We start from the raw sequence: 6,981 nt of genomic DNA, 5'->3' as shown, positions 1-6,981 counted from the left end.
ACCATTTAGGTCAATGGGAAATGAAAACCGCTGTGCACATGCTGCGGAAAAAACGCTCGGAAATGCTGCGGTTTATTTTCCGCAGCATGTCAATTCTTTTTGCGGTTCTGCACCCATTGACTTCTATTGATTTTGGAAAATCCGCCGAAAAACCGCAGCTTGAAAAATATCTGCGTTTTTTACCGCGGATTGGGGTGTAAAAACCGCAGTGCTCCTGCAGTGTATCGCCGAGTTTCCCGGTGTTCTGGTGCTCCGGGACCTCGCTTTACGGCACTATAGCTGCGTGTGAACTTTCCCACACAGCAATGCCGTAAAGGAGAGTACCGGAGTCAATGAACTCCAGTAAACTCTGGCACATGCGCAGTAACACACTGCAGGAGCTTAGCTCCTGTCAGTGTGTTTCTGCAGCCATGGAGAACGCTCACATCTCCTGATGTGACCATCCTCCATGGCAGATCGTTGTGGGACAGTCGATTATGGACTGCGTAGGAAGAGGGAGTATAAATTTGGATTGTTTTTTTCTTTTATTTCTAGAAGAACGAGGGCTTCGCTGTGGATTACCTGTCCAATAAAAAATGGTCAAAAACACTGTTTTTTATTTCATTAAAAAATTTTTTTTAATGTGTCTGTGTATTTTTTTTAAATCTTTTCGATTGGATTAATACTAGATCGGCGTCTAATTGACGCCTCTCCATTATTAACCAGGGTTAATGTCACCTTACAAACAAAGGTGACATTAACCCCTTGATTATCCCATCTCCCACCGCTACACGGGAGTGGGAAGAGAGGGGCTATGTGCCGGAATTGGCGCATCTTATAGATGCGCTATTTCTGGGGCTGCTGCAGGGTGATATTTGTAATCAGGGGGGGCCAATATCCATGGCCCCTTCCTAGGCTATGAATATCAGCCCGCAGCTGTCTGTGGAGCCTTTCACGTAAATTCTTTTTGGGGGTGTCCCCCAAATTTAAGGGCCAGAAAGGATACACAGACAGCTGCGGGCTAATATTCATAGCCTATGGAGGGGCCATGGGTATTAACCCCATCCCAGGCTACTATTGCCAGCCCGCTGTTGTCTGCTTAGCCTTTCTTGCCCAAAAATATAGGGGGACCCCAAGTAAATTTTTTTGGGGGGTCCCCCGAATTTTATGGCCAGAAAGGATACGCAGACAGCTGTGGTGTGAGATTATTTTACCACATTATGTAAAAAATAAAATCATGTGTGGGGATTAGGGTTAGGGTTAGAGATGGGATTAGGGTTAGGGTTCGAGATGGGGTTAGGGTTAGAGATGGGGTTAGGGTTAGGGTTAGAGATGGGATTACGGTTAGGTTAGAGATGGGATTAGGGTTAGAGTTAGAGATGGGATTAGGGTTAGAGTTAGAGATGGGATTAGGGTTATTGTTCGAGAAGGGGTTAGGGTTAGAGATGGGATTAGGGTTAGGGTTAGAGATGGGATTAGTGTTAGGGTTAGAGATGGGATTAGGGTTAGGGTTAGAGATGGGATTACGGTTAGGTTAGAGATGGGATTAGGGTTAGAGTTAGAGATGGGATTAGGGTTAGAGTTAGAGATGGGATTAGGGTTAGGGTTAGAGATGGGGTTAGGGTTAGGTTAGAGATGGGATTAGGGTTAGAGATGGGATTAGGGTTAGGTTAGAGATGGGATTAGGGTTAGGGTTAGAGATGGGATTACGGTTAGGTTAGAGATGGGATAAGGGTTAGGGTTAGAGATGGGATTAGGGTTAGGGTTAGAAATGGGATTAGGGTTAGGTTAGAGATGGGATTAGGGTTAGGGTTAGAGATGGGATTAGGGTTGGGGTTAGAGATGGGATTAGGGTTACAGTTAGGGTTAGAGATGGGATTAGGGTTAGGATTAGAGATGGGATTAGGGTTAGGAATGGGATAAGGTTTAGGGATGGGCTTATGGATAGGCCATGTGTAGGGGTTATATGTTAAATTTTGTTTTTTGTTTTTTTATTATTTTGGTAAAGGATATAGTAGCTAATTACATTATTTGTTTGTTTGTAAGTATGTGATTACCCAGCACTTTGGGACCCTGCAGACCATTTTTACAAAGACCATGCCCACAGGGATAGATGTTGGTTAAAAATTTTGTGCAAACTTTACCCCGACTGGCATGCATTGCCAAATGCAACCCAGTCGCAAATTGGTAATTATCCGTTTATGTACCAATTTTTAGATAACTTGTTAAGAAAGCAAGAAAGATTGGTAATATTGTGTGTTTACTTTTATTTTTTAGAAAAGGATGTAAAACAACGATAGCAGTCGGTTCGTGAGCCCTTTAATAAATTCCAGGCAAGCTGCAACAAAAGTGGGACATCATCAAGCAGATGAACCTTCCCCTACTATGCGGATCTACAATTTCTGGTATCCAGCCGGACATTGCGGAGGTAAGTTGAAAATAAAAAATCCTCACTATGCTGACTAAAACGCATGTGAAGCAATCACGAATACAGACATGCGGCGCAGCTTTTGACAATACAGCATGTGTATCTTGCATTGGCACTCTGTGTCACCAAGATAAGTAGCACAGTGTATTGATAGCATGCGTTGATTCCACAGGTGTACAACGCCAACATGCGATATCAACATGCTATAAAAAAGGGGGCACCTCTTTGTTCGTAGATGTCTTTTGGAGTTGTCAAAAACATTGCTCATATAAAGCGTTTAAAAACTAACATAATAGTATTTTTTGTTTTTTCTCTCCACAGCACTCAAGGGAACATTGTTGCTCAAGTGGACGATTCACAAGATGGAGCAGGGTCCTGTGAAGCTGGTGACATCTTGTCACCATGTCCTCACACAGCTTCTGATGGAGCCCCATCTTCATCAGCGGCAGGAACATCTGTTTCTGCAGCTGATGAACCATCGGGTTCCGCAGAAGCTGGTGGACTACAAAAAACTGCCTTTCCGGTGTCCGGAGAGCCATCCAAAAAAAACTAAAAAGAAACACCAGGACACCACCTTGAAAGCTACAAACAAAACGCTTGATTTACTACGAAAATCGACCACTGAGGACAAATTTGATTTTTTTGGCATGGCTATAGCCAGGCAAGATTCGCTCACTGACACCAGCAGTTGATCTTAATGAGCATGGTGCAGATGTCACTAACTGCTTTACAGGACCCTGCTCCCATTGCTCCATATAACAGCATCCTAATGGGCCTTTTTGGCCTATTCCGCCCTACAGCACCCACACAACAGCAGCGACCGTTGGAGTATAGACCACCAATGCCACAACAAAATTACTATCCCCAGTCTGACTCTGGCAGCTCCCAGGCAACCTACCCCTATACCCCAGGGTATCAGTATCTGCCCTATGTGTGCCTTGTTCAACTTATAGTTTTGGCCATTAACCAGACATGGTGTACCTTTACAAAACTTTGGCCGCTTCAGCATACTGATAAAAGAACAATGTTATTGTTGACCAAAAATTTTTATATTGTGGTTGTTAAAGAAATAATATATTTGGCATTATTTATGTCTATATATGCCCAAAATGACTTTGAAGTTTGATGTATTTTTGAAATAAAACATTATTTTTTTTCAAATTTGATTTCTTTTCTTTTGGCATACATTAACAGAAGTGTGCTAGAAAATCCCTTGATATGTGTGATGGTATATGGGCCAGGGAATATAAAAAATAAGATCGACCAAACAAGGCAAGTCTTCATTTTTCAACCAACACAACCCTTTTGTATACCAGACCAATGCCCAAACCCCAAAACCTCCCTCTCCAACATCACTGAAGAGGAGCTTAATCGCCTCTTCTCCAAATTGCACCTCACAACCTGTGCACTTGACGCCATCCCACCTCCTCCCCAACCTCACCACCACACTTATCCCATCCCTAACCCACCTCTTCAACCTATCGCTAACGTCCGGTACCTTCCCTTTTGCTTTTAAACGTGCCACAATCACGCCTATCCTTAAAAAGCCAACCCTCGACCAAACGGCTATGTCCAGCTATCGCCCAATATCACTGCTCCAATTCACTTACAAACTCCTTGAGCAGCACGTCCACGATGACCCTAACCCTTTCCTCCCACCTCTCATCTAACTTGCTCTTTGATAATCTACAATCTGGTTTCCGCCCCCATCACTCCACTGAGACAGTCCTGACTAAAATTACTAACTACCTACTTACAGCCAAAGGAAGCGGACAATACTCTATACTCTTCCTTCTAGACCTGTCCTCTGCAGTCAACACAGTTGACCACTGCCTCCTACTACAGATCCTCTCCTCCTTTGGCATCAAAGACCTCGCCCTATCCTGGATCTCCTCATACCTTTCAAACCGCACATTCAGTGTCTCCCACTCCCACACTACCTCCTCATTCCACCCTCTCTCTGTTGGAGTCCCCCAAAGCTCTGTTTTAGGACCCCTACTCTTCTCAATTTATACCCTTGGCCTGGGTCAACTCATAAAGTCCCATGGATTCCAGTACCACCTTTATGCTGATGACACTCAGATCTACCTCTCTGGCCCAGACATCACCTCTCTGCTGTCCAGAATCCCAGAGTGTCTATCAGCCATATCCTCCTTCTTCTCCTATGGCTTCCTCAAGTTCAAAGTGGACAAATCTGAGCTCATCATCTTTCCTCCATCTAACAGATCTTCCTTACCTGACCTATCACAATTAATGACATCACGCTTTCCCCAGTCCCGGAAGTCCGCTGCCTCGGAGTAACCCTTGATTCTGCTCTGCCCTTCAAATCGCACATCCAAGCTCTTTCTACGTCCTGTTGCCTCCAGCTCAAAAATATTTCCAGAATCCGTCCTTTCCTCCACCCTCAATCTACTAAAATGCTTGTGCACGCCCTCATCATCTCCCGCCTCGACTACTGCAACATCCTTTTCTGTCTTTTTCCTGCTAACACCCTCGCACCTCTCCAGTCCATCCTTAACTCTGCCGCCCGACTAATTCATCTCTCTCCTCGCTACTCCTCCGCTTCTCCCCTCTGTAAATCTCTTCACTGGCTTCCATTTCCTCAGCGTATCCAGTTCAAATTACTAATACTGACCTACAAGGCCATCTATAACCTGTCTCCTCCATATGTCTTCGAACTAATCTCCCGATACCTTCCCTCACATAATCTATGGTCATCCCAAGACCTCCTTCTGTCCTCCACACTTATTCACTCCTCACCCAACCGCCTCCAAGACTTCTCCCGAATAACCCCCATCCTCTGGAATTCTTTGCCCCAACATGTCCGACTATCAACCACATTCGGATCCTTCAGACAGAACCTGAAAACCCACCTCTTCAAGAAAGCCTACAGCCTGCAATGACCCCGCTACCTCCTCACCACTGCTGGAGATATCACCTCAACCAACACCGCAACTGCTGCAACCCACCAACCTACTGTCTCCTTCCGCACCATCCTGTAGCATGTAAGGCTGAAATAGCAGGGTCCTCTCCCCTCTGTATCAGTCTGTGATTGTTAGTTTGTTTACTGTAAGTGATATCTGCAATTTGTATGTAACCCTTTCTTATGTACAGCACCATGGAATCAATGGTGCTATATAAATAAATAATAATATGTGATGGACAGCATCTCTGATGCTAAAAGTGCATGGGTACATGGGAAGGAGTATATGTATGATGGGTATCAAGGCACTGGACTGTGGCCAGGAGAGGAAGAATGAAAATTTGGTAATTGAAACAAACGTCGTTATTAAAAAAACAAACACACCAATTAGCAATCCAACTTTTTTTATTGAATCACAAAAAATTACTTTTTTGTTATACTTTTTCTAAAAAATATTTTTTACATTTACATATTACGCGAGGGGTCCTTAGTTTGTGACAGTCAATCTTCTTCCATCTTTCAGTGATGGCCTTCCTCATAATCGTATCCGCAAAGGTCAGATGGGATGATAGATATTATTTCTAACAATCGCTCGAATGCTGGGATGGACAGCCGGCAGAACAAGATGAATTTGTCATGACTTATGGATTTGGGACGGACCCCCACTCCATCTTAAAACCACCATAACTACAGTAAACCTAGGCACTAGAATAAATACACAACACATTATGTTGGTTGTCAAAATGGCCACAGCTTTATTTAAATCACAGGATTAAAACAATCACAGTAGGAGTCAGGTGAAGTGCTAGTACATTGGGATTCACAAGTACTGTGATATCCCAGCTGTCTGACATACAAAACCAGGCCAGACAGCCATAAAGGGGCGGCACGCACTGGCTTGCCATTCAAGCAGAGCCAGTAAACTTTCAGGGCGCCAATGACCCTATTATCCTCACTCCTGTGCTTAACCACTGTGCCCGCCCCTGATTGACGTTACCATTACAACGTCAATGAGGCTGGCCACCAAAGCCGAGCCTGTTCACCACCATGAGGTTTTACATCCTCTATTAGTTAAAATGAGTCCACCTTAATTTGTCTGCAACTTCCATCTGACTCCTAAACCGCAAAGCTGTGACAGGTTATAAATTCACATTTGACACCTTTTTTTTTTTTTTTTTTTTTTTTTTAATAAATCACTTTAGTAAACTTATAAACTAGAAGTCCCTGCAAAAGCATTAAGGGGACTAACTTGGCAAACCTCCGACTCACAAAGAGTCATCCTACAGCGCTCAGGAGAGGAAAAACCCCTTGTGGAGGAGGAAACCTCTAGGGAACCACGGCTGAAGAATGGCCCTTCCCTTGGGCTTAGAAGGTTAATGCTGTTAACTCTTTATAGCCATGATAAAATTGAACCTGGAACAAAATATACAATGGTAATTTCAAAAATACAATAAAGCATTCATCATACAAGCAATAATTAAAACGTTATAGGACAATGATTATAAATAGGGGCGGGAGGGCGGGAAATGCTTCCTCCTGTTCATCCTGTGTAAGAAAGAGGGAGACAGATTTCCTGTTCTATATAAGCCCCATCCTCCTCACAGTAACCCACCAGGCACAGACATACTGTGCTTCTTACTCTGAAAGCAAC

Source organism: Dendrobates tinctorius, unplaced genomic scaffold (genome assembly GCF_039654945.1).
Source record: "Dendrobates tinctorius isolate UK_male_01 unplaced genomic scaffold, ASM3965494v1 ptg000293l, whole genome shotgun sequence".
Lineage (NCBI taxonomy): Eukaryota > Metazoa > Chordata > Amphibia > Anura > Dendrobatidae > Dendrobates > Dendrobates tinctorius.
This window is presented reverse-complemented; position numbering follows the sequence as displayed.